At 42.4% G+C, this 12,952-nt stretch overlaps 1 long non-coding RNA gene and 1 pseudogene across 9 annotated transcripts in view; both read right to left on the bottom strand.

The window, feature by feature from the left end:
- LOC117794032 overlaps positions 1–12,952 on the bottom strand; it is a 100,100-nt gene that overhangs the window by 17,669 nt on the left and 69,479 nt on the right. The window lies entirely within an intron of this gene.
- LOC117794374 lies at positions 6,866–7,016 on the bottom strand (annotated as a pseudogene).

Genomic DNA, 12,952 nt, shown 5'->3' with positions numbered 1-12,952 from the left:
TCAATTAAAGTTGCGTAATTATCCAACTTTATTGTTCAGTATTATAACATTATGGTGATCGAAGTGATCGAGAGAGGTAAGTCCGTGATTATGAGTAATTTAGTTTGTTCATTTGATTTTTCGCTCGCTTGTTCAGATGGAGATGTATGGAGCTTTAGGAGATTTTGGGGCTGTTTTGCTATCTGTGCCACCCCTGATTATAGTGCATTTGAAACGCATTGTTGAGCTCTATAAGAATTTTAAATACAGGATCAATCGACATTATTAAAGGCGATAGAAATATTAACTAAGATAACCAAAATTATTAATAAATATATAAATTTATATCAATATAAGTTATATCTAACGTGTAAATTAATAGAATATAAATATTATAGATAATTACAATTGGGTGACACATTGCATTTAGCTTTTTGTTTTAAATTTTTTTTTTAGTAAGGGTTTCAGCCATTTAAAAAAATAGATAACAACAGCAAAAATCAACCAGCAGCGTAGCCAAACCTATGAAGTATACTATTGTAGACATTGTTTATGCATTGTTGGCATTGTTTACGGATTGTCTACATTGTGTACGCGTAATGGCACAACACTGGATATCGTTACCAAACTAATAGAATATGCATTTAAGTTAGACTTATAGATCTTGACCAAAATTGGTTCCAGTCGAACCACTATGTCATATAGCTGTCATAGGACCGATCGGGCGAAATCCCAGTCTTAGTATGAAAAACTTTTTTTCGTCAGTAGCAACGCGAGCGAAGCGAGCTGTGGGTACCTAATTTTTCATTATAATTAAAACTAGTGGGCCGGTGCTACAGTCGAGCATACTCGACTGTCGGAGATCCCGTACTTACTATGGCAAAAACTAATAATGGAAAAAATTAAAAAAAAAAATTTAGTATGAACACCTAGATCTCAGAGACTATACGACCTAGAGACACAAAACTTGGTATGTAGGTTCCTCTATATTGCAAGCAGATCAATTTTGTTTCCGGATTTGGCCACGCACCCTTTACCGCCTAAAAATCGAAATTTCATATTAAAATTATAAGAACAATTTAAAAGCTAGTGACACCAAACTTAGTATGTAGATTCCTGTATATTGCAGGCAGATCAAGCTTATTTCTTTTTTCGATCGGACCACTATATCATAGAGCGCCCATAGGAACAATCGGGCGAAAATCAAGTCTTAGTATGAAAATCTTTTATGTTTTATGAGACATCGTAACCAATCTTATAGAATATACATTTAAGTTAACTAAATATTTTTTAATTTTTTCCATTATTCCTATGAAAGCTATATGATATGGTAACCCGTTTTTGACCACATTTCGTCAGGGGCTTCCCAAATATACAACCTGTGAGTTTGGTTAAGATATCTTTACAAACAAAAAAGTTGTTCATACAATAACTATATTTTTTCATACAAATGCCGTGTGGTGACCTTTGTCCCGTTTTTGGGTCCATCAAATGATCTCCGATCGAGCTCAAAATTAGCAAGTGTATTTTTGAGGTAAAAACTAAAATTTTTCAGCCCAGTAACCATTGATATCGCCAACTAGAAAAAACTCGTTACAAGCCGCAGCCAGGCTAATGTTGACCTATATCAAGTTTATTTTAGAACTTGGCCACGCCCACGTCCGCCCACGTAAATGATATAAAATGTAATAACAAGAGCAACTTTAAAGCTTCAGCCTTGAGACTTGGCACACAGGACATGGTTTTAAGGAGTGCTAAAAATTTAATCGAGATCGTTTAATTAACAGAGAAGATATACCAAATTTGGTGACAATACTGCTATGTTGTGCACGCAGATTAGGTTTTTGCCAAGCCCCCCAACTTTTCTGTAATCGACAGAAAACTAAAATATACAATTACAAGACCAATTTAATAGGTAAAGTATTTAAATTCAGCATATGTTTCACTTTGCACACCGCCTGGATGGGTGAGGCAGCATGTACAAATTTTTTGTTAATGTTATAATAACATTATATAATTTAAGTTATACATGTTATATCAATGTTATATTAACATAGTGTAATTTATGTTAGACATGTTATATGAATGTGATGTTAAAATAATATAATGTTAATATACATTTCTTCTCTTAATTCAATTGTTTATTTAGTGATGGTAATCTCCAAATGTTAAAACACAAAAAAAAACTTCTCAACGAGGTAAAAGCCTAGTGACGAAAGCAATTTCTAGCCCCAAAATTTCTGATATCCAATTTTGTGACATACAAAATTCAGTTAAATATAAAAATTTTAAATAAAAATATAAACTAATAAAAAAAACACGAAAATTGGCATCGTGCACTGTGCGCAAAAAGGGTGAGCTTCTTTGTACATAAAAATTAATAGTAGTAGTGGAAGTAGTTCTTTTATTATAAGTATTTCTTTTATATACACAAACGAGATATTTGTTACTTTAAAGGAACTGATATACATATATATAGCATGGCTTTAAGCCGTCTGCCTTAAATTCGTTCCTATAAAGCAATTTCAAAATAATTTCATTATTATTACAACTATGTGTACATAACCTAAAAATTTTAATTTATTATGGGTTGCCTGTGTGGGTTGTAATTAAGGTTTACGACTCACGCCATTTTTTGCTTCCAATCAAGTCCTGCCAAGTCTCGATCGTGCAGCCAATCACTTTCCTCCAACGGGTAGTCACGCTTGAGTTTGTACTTGATTGCCAATTTCTTGTCCTCCAAGTCAAACGGGGGAGCACCAGCAAGCACCAGCAAGCACCTGCAGTACCGCTGTGGACACTGTTCGGCATACCGGGAGGCATCCTAGAAGGATAAGCCTCTGTCAGGCAATTAGTGTCCTCCTGGCCACAATCTGACGGTCCGTCGTGCCATGCCATACCGAGGCACCAAATAGTGCACAAGGCACCATGAGTCCGGCATAGATGGTCCGCTTGTCGCGGGGACTGACACCCAATGCCAATGCCGCAACGACTCCAGTAAGCCGGGACTTAAGCGACTTTATGTGCCGTACATAACTCATCCTCTTGCCAACTATGATGCCAAGATACCGATATTCATCAACATACTTCAAGTTTCCTCCACCAAATCGAACCCAGGGGGGTCTATTGGCGGAAAGAGAACCTTTAAGAAGCATGCATGCCGTCTTGCTGGTTGATACAGCCACTTCGACTTCTGCTCCCCAAGCGCCTACGATGGACATCAGCTGCTCGCCTTTTGACTCTAGTTCCTGGCGGGAACGTCCTTCGACGAAAATCAGCAAGTCATCCGCATACGCGCTAAAAACACAGTGTGCTTCCAGACGCTGAAAGAGTGTTTCCATCAAGAAGTTCCATATGAATGGACCACTGATGGATCCCTGTGGGCAACCTCGTGTCACCGGAACAGACGCTTCTCCATACCTGCTGACGATACTTGCGTTTCTGCCTGAGAAGAACTCCTCGTGGTCGAAGGCTCCTTTGAAGTCCATGAAGATACCGAGCACGAGTTTGGCCAGGCTGGCCGCAGCACTGCTCACGACGTGTCTCCAAGCATCCTCCACGCAGCGTTCGGGCTGCAGTCCAAACTGCCATCTGCATCCTGCCAGTAGGACTTCTCGTAAGCGGGTCACCATGATTCCCTCAATCACTTTGCCAAACACTGGCAGCAGACAGATACCACGATAAGAGCCAGGATCACTCCTGTCCTTATCGGGACCCTCGGGACTACTCGCGGGCGTTTCCACTCGTCGGGAAAATATCCTTGCGTGATGCATCGTGCATACAACGCGGTCAAATGCTGACGGATGGCACGCCATACCTTCTTGACGATCTTGCCAGTGATACCGTCCATTCCTGGGGAGCGCCTGCTCCTCAACCTGGCAACGGCAGCATCAACATCGAAAGACTCGAGGCCTGGAGGTACTTCACTCGGGATAATAACGAGCGCATCAGACTCCGCAACTGGGAAAAAGTTACGGAGGAGCACTTCGGCGCAGTCGTGCCAGGTTACGACTAGCCTATCACCCGAGCGAAGACATCCAAAACTGGCATCCCTTTTCCGTCCTCGGCAGATCTTGTAAACTGTGCCCCAGGGATCTTTGGTGCAGTTTTCTCCCACGAATTTGCGCCAGTCTTCCTCCTTCAATGCTAGGATACGCTTCTTGTAATCCGCTGAGGAGGTCCTCAATGAAATAGCAAGAAGCGCGGCATCATCATCGTGTCCACGACGACGAGCATCCTGAAGCCTGCGCCTCAGTCTCCTGACCTCTCGGCGCTTAGCGGATAGTTGGGCATTCCACCAAACTACACGTCGCTTGACTCGCGGTCGTCTGCGGCCCAACACAAGATCGCACACATCATGTACAATCAAGCGCAGTGCAGAAACTTGGTCGTCCAGCGGCGTCTCCATGTGATTCTCGGGCAGCTCCCTTATCCTCCTAGCCACTTCATCACCGAACAATCGCCAACGTGCATTGTGGAGACTCCAGGATGGCACAGGAGCTATGTTCTCAACTGTGCTTTCCGGGTGGAGCGTTGTCACAACCGTGATGAGGTTGTGATCGCTCAACTCCCACTCATCCACTCTCCAGTCATATGTGGCCAACATAGATGCTGCGTTGTTGACGGTATCGGAATCGGAATCGATATCGCTCCGTCCGTTGCGAGTCTCGAACGTATAGACCTCACTTCGTACATTCAGCACTTCGACAGGGGTATTTGCCATCCACTCAGACAGCTGCTCACCCCGTATGTAGTTCTGCAATCACTCGCCACGGCGAGGGATCTTACTGAACCACATGGGGGATGCTGCGTTCGCGTCGGTGCCTAGAATAACTGGTGAACTGCTGGCCAGCAGCAGTACCTCATTCATGTACGAAATGTACGGCTCTAAACTCTCCTGGTAATGGCAATATACGGAGGTCAGGAAGATTGTGCCAAATCTCCCAGTGACACTCTACGGGCATGCAGATGTCATCGGGGTCATCTATGACGATAGCAGCTTTAGCTTGACGGTCAGCAAAAACTCGCATCCCGGCAGGGAATCCCGAGATTCGGTGACAACAAGGGTAAGGCTCCTGAACCAGTGTGAACAGATGTCCAGACTTTCTCATCCGTACTCCGAGCTCGATGTTGGCAGCTCTTCCTCGACCACAATTTGCTTGGATGAAGCTAAACATTTTAATGTCTAGCTTGCACCCTCGCTAGCACCGCACCGTAAATAGGGCATGCTTCCGAGAGCATATGATGCCCCGAAGGCAATGCCTTGAAACGGCAGTTCCGGCAGTCCACCGGACTGGTGCACTTCGCTGCAATGTGGCCGGTCTGTCCGCACTGTCGGCAAACTGCATCCTTGAGCCGGCATTGTGAGACCTTGTGGTCGAACCCAACACACCTATGGCAAGCATAGGTGTGGACGAGCGACCGGCAGCGGTATGAAAACCACTTGATGTAGACCCGTCCGATCCCATCAAGTATGGCCAGCGCTTTTTCGTCAACCTCCAGGTTTAGGTTGACCGTCTCGCCTGCAGTTTGCGACCATTGCTTCGTCTCTAGATGCACGCTCCTTTTGAATTCCGCCTCGGTCATATGCTCCCTGAAGTTGTTCGCGAAGAGCTCCAGCATAAACTCTTCGGCATTGATCGCGGTGTCAACGTCGAACACTGTAATCTTCGGCTTGAAGCTACGATTCTGTTGAGCCACCAAACCGACCTCAGCAAACTTCTTGTTGGCCACCACTTTCCTCATCTCGCCAACTGACGGTGTGCGAATGATCGCACCGCCACGCTTCAGCTCTCGTACTTCGTGGACACGAACATCGAGAACGGGTGCAACCTCATTGCGCACTTTCTCCACAACCTGCTTCGACGTCATGGCTGGGTCTGAGCATGAGACCACAGCATACCACGTCCCTGCCGGCTTCCTGGCGCAGTAGCTTGCTACGGGTGTAGCAGCAGCGTTGGGGGCAGCAATAGGGGCAACAACAAAGGCAGCGGTGGGGGCAACAGAGGGAGCAGAGGCTTGCAGGGCTGCTAGTCTGGTCACCAGCGCCAGGTTGAGGTCGTCGTACTTCTGAACAGCGTCAAAAATAGCACACGCGGCGGTTGCACTGATCCCTGTCCTGGTGACGGTCTCCTTGACAAGCTTCTGCACCTTCGATATCTCAGGCAGGATTGTCTCCATTCCGCTGTTCACTATTGTGAATGCTGAGCGGCCGACAGCCCCATCAAAAACAGCAGAAGCAGCAGCAGTAGCGGCAGCAGAGCCAGCTGCGACGGAGGCAGCGTCAGCGGAGCTAGCTGCGCTGGAGGCAGCGGCAGCAGAGCCAGCTGCGACGGAGGCAGCGGCAGCGGAGCTAGCAGCGGTGAGGGCAGCGGTGAGGGCAGCGGCAGCAGAGCCAGCTGCGACGGAGGCAGCGGCAGCGGAGCTAGCAGCGGTGGGGGCAACGGCAGCAGAGCCAGCTGCGATGGAGGCAGCGGCAGCGACGGTGGGCGCTTCGGGAACGGCAGGAGGTCCCATCTCCGAGGCTAACCGCTTGGCGTTGATTTCCTCAACGGTTGGCTTCCGCTTACGGCTGCTAGAGCGGCCGCGCCTATCCTCAGACATCCTGGTTGAAAACCAGTACCAATGCACTCAACAGTACAAAAGTTAGCTCGAAACCGCACTCATCACACAATTTGAGCACTTCTTATCGCTGTTTTTACCGTTGGTTAGCGTCTGCGTACAAAGTACCGCAATTCCGCTTTGTTGTTCACTTCGAAAGTTGTTTATCACGTTTACCGTTATATGTAACGAAACACTGCGATGCGCGCACTCGAAATAAACGTCTGTTCGCGACGAACGTCAGAAACAAACTGAGTAGATAGGGACAGAATCAAAGGATCTCTCAGCACTCTAAAATTAAATAAAGTACATAACAGCATGGACTGCGATATGCGTTCAAAATGTCGATGTTTATGTGCCCTGCAGTTCACACGATGACGCACAGTTTGCTGCGTTCTGCATCGACCCATGAGCAGAGTGATCCACCGCTTAGAGTAATACAAATTTTTGGTTTATCATAGTAAGAAGGTCTCCGCCAGTCGAAAATGCTCTACTGTAGCTTCGTCCAACTGGCTATCACTATTTCTGTTTATTTAAAAAAATAATTTTATTATTTTGCTTTAAGGATTTAAATGCAAGATGAGGTTAACATCTGAAGTTGATGTATGTTCAGTAATGTCTTTCGTAGTTTCGTTTTCTCAAACATAACAGCTGCTCAATTCAAAGAAGCTACTGGAATATGAAGCTTCTTTGAATTGAGCAGCTCCATTTCTGAAAAAGGTTTCTCCATTTCAGTTTCAGCCAAAGTCTTCACCTTGGTCCTTCCATTTTCGTCCTCATAAAACCTTTTCTGAGTTAACAAAGTTTTATCCTTTGCGTTTTTACGAAGCCACTACGATCGGCCTTCTTGGTAGCCAATTTTTTGGAAACCGGCTTCTTCAGCTCTTTAGGAGTCCATTTGTAGTCGTATGGTTAAATCGTTGGGTTTTCATGATCGTTTGGGTGGCATGTTGTAGTTCGTGGTCTCATTTTTATCTTGATCATCGTCGATATCACTGAAAATATCTTAAAAGGATTATATTAGCTAGTGACGAAAGCAGCACGAAGGGTGCGAAAGGCGACTAGCAATATATACAGCCAGTGATGTGCCGGGTAGACTACACCATGTAGATTACACGATTGTCTACGTGTAAGCAATTGAGTGTCAACTATAAATTGTAAACGTGTAAGCAATGTAAACAATGTCAACAATGTAGACAATGCCGAAAATGTGAGAAGAGTGAGCTGGCGCACTCAAGGGAAAAAAGTTATATAAAATTGTTGAATATAAATGAATTATATTCAATTAAAGTTGGGTAATTATCCAACTTTATTGTTCATTATTATAACATTATGGTGATCGAAGTGATCGAGAGAGGTAAGTCCATGATTATGAGTAATTTAGTTCGCTCATTTGATTTTTCGCTCGCTTGTTCAGATGGAGATGTATGGAGCTTTAGGAGATTTTGGGGCTGTTTTGCTATCTGTGCCACCCCTGATTATAGTGCATTTGAAACACATTGTCGAGCTCTATAAGAATTTTAAGTACAGGATCAATCGACATTATTAAAGGCGACAGAAATGTTAACTAAGATAACCAAAATTATTAATAAATATATAAATTTATATCAATATAAGTTATATCTAACGTGTAAATTAATAAAATATAAATATTATAGATAATTGCAATTGGGTGACACATTGCATTTAGCTTTTTGTTATAAATTTTTTTTAGCAAGGGTTTCAGCCATCTAAAAAAAATAGATAACAACAGCAAAAATCAACCAGCAGCGTAGCCAAACCTATGAAGGATACTATTGTAGACATTGTTTATGCATTGTTGGCATTGTTTACGGATTGTCTACATTGTGTACGCGTAATGGCACAACACTGGATATCGTTACCAAACTAATAGAATATGCATTTAAGTTAGACTTATAGATCTTGACCAAAATTGGTTCCAATCGAACCACTATGTCATATAGCTGTCATAGGACCGATCGGGCGAAATCCAAGTCTTAGTATGAAAAACTTATTTTCGTCAGTAGCAACGCGAGCGAAGCGAGCTATGGGTACCTAATTTTCATTATAATTAAAACTAGTGGGTTGGTGCTACAGTCGAGCATACTCGACTGACGGAGACCCGTACTTACTATGGCAAAACTAATAATGGAAAAAATTAAAAAAAAATTTAGTATGAACACCTAGATCTCAGAGACTATACCACCTAGAGACACAAAACTTGGTATGTAGGTTCCTCTATATTGCAAGCAGATCAAGTTTGTTTCCGGATTTGGCCACGCCCCCTTTACCGCCTAAAAATCGAAATTTCATATCCAAATTATAAGAACAATTTAAAAGCTAGTGACACCAAACTTAGTATGTAGATTCCTTTATATTGCAGGAAGATCAAGCTTATTTCTTTTTTCGATCGGACCGCTATATCATAGAGCGCCCATAGGAACAATCGGGTGAAAATCAAGTCTTAGTATGAAAATCTTTTATGTTTTATGAGACATCGTAACCAATCTTATAGAATATACATTAAAGTTAACTAAATATTTTTAATTTTTTCCATTATTAGTTCGATTGTTCCTATGAAAGCTATATGATATAGTAGTCCGATTTTGACCAAATTTGGTCAGGTGTAACAAACCGTTCCAAATATACAATCCGTAGAAACAAAAAGTTTTTTTCATAATAAAGGTTAATTGAGCCCGATTGTTCCTATGGCAGCTATATGATATGGTAACCCGTTTTTGACCACATTTCGTCAGGGGCTTCCCAAATATACAACCTGTGAGTTTGGTTAAGATATCTTTACAATCAAAAAAGTTGTTCATACAATAACTATATTTTTTCATACAAATGCCGTGTGGTGACCTTTGTCCCGTTTTTGGGTCCATCAAATGATCTCCGATCGGGCTCAAAATTAGCAAGTGTATTTTTGAGGTAAAAACTAAAATTTTTCAGCCCAGTGCCCATTGATATCGCCAACTAGAAAAAACTCGTTACAAGCCGCGGCCAGGCTAATGTTGACCTATATCAAGTTTATTTTAGAACTTGGCCACGCCCACGTCCGCCCACGTAAATGATATAAAATGTAATAACAAGAGCAAATTTAAAGCTTCAGCCTTGAGGCTTGGCACACAGGACATGGTTTTAAGGAGTGCTAAAAATTTAATCGAGATCGTTTAATTAACAGAGAAGATATACCAAATTTGGTGACAATACTGCTATGTTGTGCACGCAGATTAGGTTTTTGCCAAGCCCCCCAATTTTTCTGTAATCGACAGAAAACTAAAATATCCAATTACAAGACCAATTTAATAGGTAAAGTATTTAAATTCAGCATATGTTTCACTTTGCACACCGCCTGGATGGGTGGGGCAGCAGGTGCAAATTTTTTGTTAATGTTATAATAACATATAATTTAAGTTATACATGTTATATCAAAGTTATATTAACATAGTGTAATTTATGTTAGACATGTTAAATGAATGTGCTGTTAAAATAATATAATGTTAATATACATTTCTTCTCTTAATTGAATTGTTTATTTAGTGATGGTAATCTCCAAATGTTAAAACACAAAAAAAAACTTCTCAACGAGGTAAAAGCCTAGTGACGAAAGCAATTTCTAGCCCCAAAATTTCTGATATGCAATTTTGTGACATACAAAATTCAGTTAAATATAAAAATTTTAAATAAAAATATAAACTAATAAAAAAAACACGAAAATTGGCATCGTGCACTGTGCGCAAAAAGGGTGAGCTTTGTACATAAAAATTAATAGTAGTAGTGGTAGTAGTTCTTTTATTATAAGTATTTCTTTTATATACACAAACGAGACATTTGTTACTTTAAAGGAACTGATATACATATATATAGCATGGCTTTAAACCGTCTGCCTAAAGTTCGTTCCTATAAAGCAATTTCAAAATAATTTCATTATTATTACAACTATGTGTACTTAACCTAAAAATTTTAATTTATTATGGGTTGCCTGTGTGGGTTGTAATTAAGGTTTACGACCTCGCTTCTGGCTCTGAAGATGAGAGAAATCGTGTAGGGATCGTACTGCTCGTGAAAATAATTGGATGCTCCGATCTTGTAATTAAGCAACTTCTATGTGTCTCGTGTTGGATTTTGGCGTGCAGAGGTTTTGAAGTTATGTCGAGCTCTGCTATGGATGATACGAAGCACGTCACTTTGCAAGTTAGTCCAAGTTGCCGGATCACTTATATTGAATTATTCGTGTGCCAGACACTCCCACGTATTAAAAAATTGGGAATATGTGTCCTTAGCCATATTCGAGATTATAAAAGGTAGTCTATGTTGCTGCATTTTTTGGCTTTATTAATGTATTTAAAATGTGTCTCCAGCGTGCTTACATAAATCTCTGATAGTCCTGTCTCCAAGTGTAGCGCATAAGTATGTGTGTTTTGAGGCAAGAAAAATAATCTTTTTAACATAGGCAGTACCAAAACAGTTTCTCAACATCTTTGTATCTACTGAATCCCCTTACTTCTGCTCCGTAGCACATAATCGTTCTTGCAGTAGCCTGGAACATCTTATTCTTCGTGCTTGAGCTAACGAACTTATTGGAAAATATAGTTTTCGATGTGCTGTTTATGGCGCGTTTTGAGTCTCTGATCTTATATTTAAGGTGCTTGTTGAACGACATATTCGGAGTAAGTGTTATGCCTAGGTATTTGTACTCCCCATTCAGACTCCTCTTTTCCGCAGGTGCTAGCCGACCACTGCCTGCTCGAATAACCATGACTTTTAATTTCGCAGTGCTAATTTTGAGGCTCCATTTTCACAACATGCATGAGTAGCATCGATCATCATCCATAAATTTCTGACACAATTTCGTCGACAAATAGGGCGAAAAGCAGCGGGCTGAGTAGGCACCCTTGTTTGACTCCACGATTTGTTGGGAACCACTCTGGCATATTGCTGCCGTACCACACGGCCGTTTGGCCATTGTTGGTGTAAAAGTTTTGTATCATTATTAGCATTCTAGTTGATACTCCAGAGCTGCATAGGTTTTGCAATAGGCACTTGCGGTCAATAGTATCAAATGCGGCTTTGAAATCGATGAAAAACAAATATAGTTTCTTCTTTTCTTCCACGAAAAGTCTTGCTACCGATGTAAGAACGAAGATGCTATCGACCGTTGAATATCCTTTGCGAAACCCGGACTGATATTCGCAAAGCATCCTGATTCGCTCTGTAAAGTAGTTGGGCCGTGTTAACAGGATTGAAGTAAACGTTTTAACAATGGCATTTAAAAATGATATGCCCCTATAGTTCTCAACATTTCTTGGATCGCTTTTTTTCCAAATAGGGAAGATAATGTTTTTCTGAAAGCTTCTTGGGACCACTCCTGGTACGCGGAGCTTTGCCTTTTTTGCTGCCCTGTAGTGCTTTACATAGCTCCTGCATGGTGATGACATTATCCAGCTCATTTACTAAGACATGCGATGGAGAATACAAAGATAATTCGATAATATCATCACATAAACGATTTTTGAAGTAGCTGGTCAGTTGATTGCACGATACTTCTATTCTTTTATTTTCCGTTGTGCTGTTAAGTCTTCTCACGGTCGACCAAAATGCTTTGCTGTCTTTTATGTCGCTAATTGTGTTGTGGTGATATTCTAAGACCCGCCAACCACACGGGTAAGGCCAGTTTTAGCTTATTCAGCTCGGGACTGACAGCCCTGGTACCTCATTTAGTCGCCTCATACGACAAGCAGAGGTGCACTGTGGTAGAATTCTAAGACCCGTCAACCACACAGGAGAAGCCAGTCTTATCTTATTCAGCTCGGGACTGGCAACCCACCAACGCCTTCCTCCTCCAGCATTTGCCGACGCCTTGTAAACACGGCATGGGCAAATGTGTCTAGCAACTGCATCCTCTCCTGGGTCTCCGTCACTCCAGACACTCTCCAAACGCCGCGTTTGCTGTGCACCCCGAGTCCATCGAGGAACCGCAGATCTGCATAGAGTGGGCATACACATAGCACGTGTAGCCAATCCTCACGTTCAGCACCACAAGCACATGCGGGCGTCTCGCTCAGAGTTCTTCCATGCAGAAATGCATTAAGTGATCCATGGCCAGTCAGCAAGAATGCAGCGTGCATCGTAAAGCGAAAGTCTCGCCTTGGAAAGACGAAGCCTGCGCTCGGGAAAAACTCGTGTGTCACCCGTCCGGTATCACCGTCGTCCCATCTGCGCTGCCACTCGCTCAGCAAGCATTCGTCAAGCAACGCCATCTTTTGCTTCCAATCAAGTCCTGCCAAGTCTCGATCGTGCAGCCAATCACTTTCCTCCAACGGGTAGTCACGCTTGAGTTTGTACTTGATTGCCAATTTCTTGGCCTCCA

Source organism: Drosophila innubila, chromosome X (assembly GCF_004354385.1).
Source record: "Drosophila innubila isolate TH190305 chromosome X, UK_Dinn_1.0, whole genome shotgun sequence".
Lineage (NCBI taxonomy): Eukaryota > Metazoa > Arthropoda > Insecta > Diptera > Drosophilidae > Drosophila > Drosophila innubila.
Note: the sequence above shows the minus strand (reverse complement) of the source record. Positions and strands in the feature narration are given on the sequence as shown.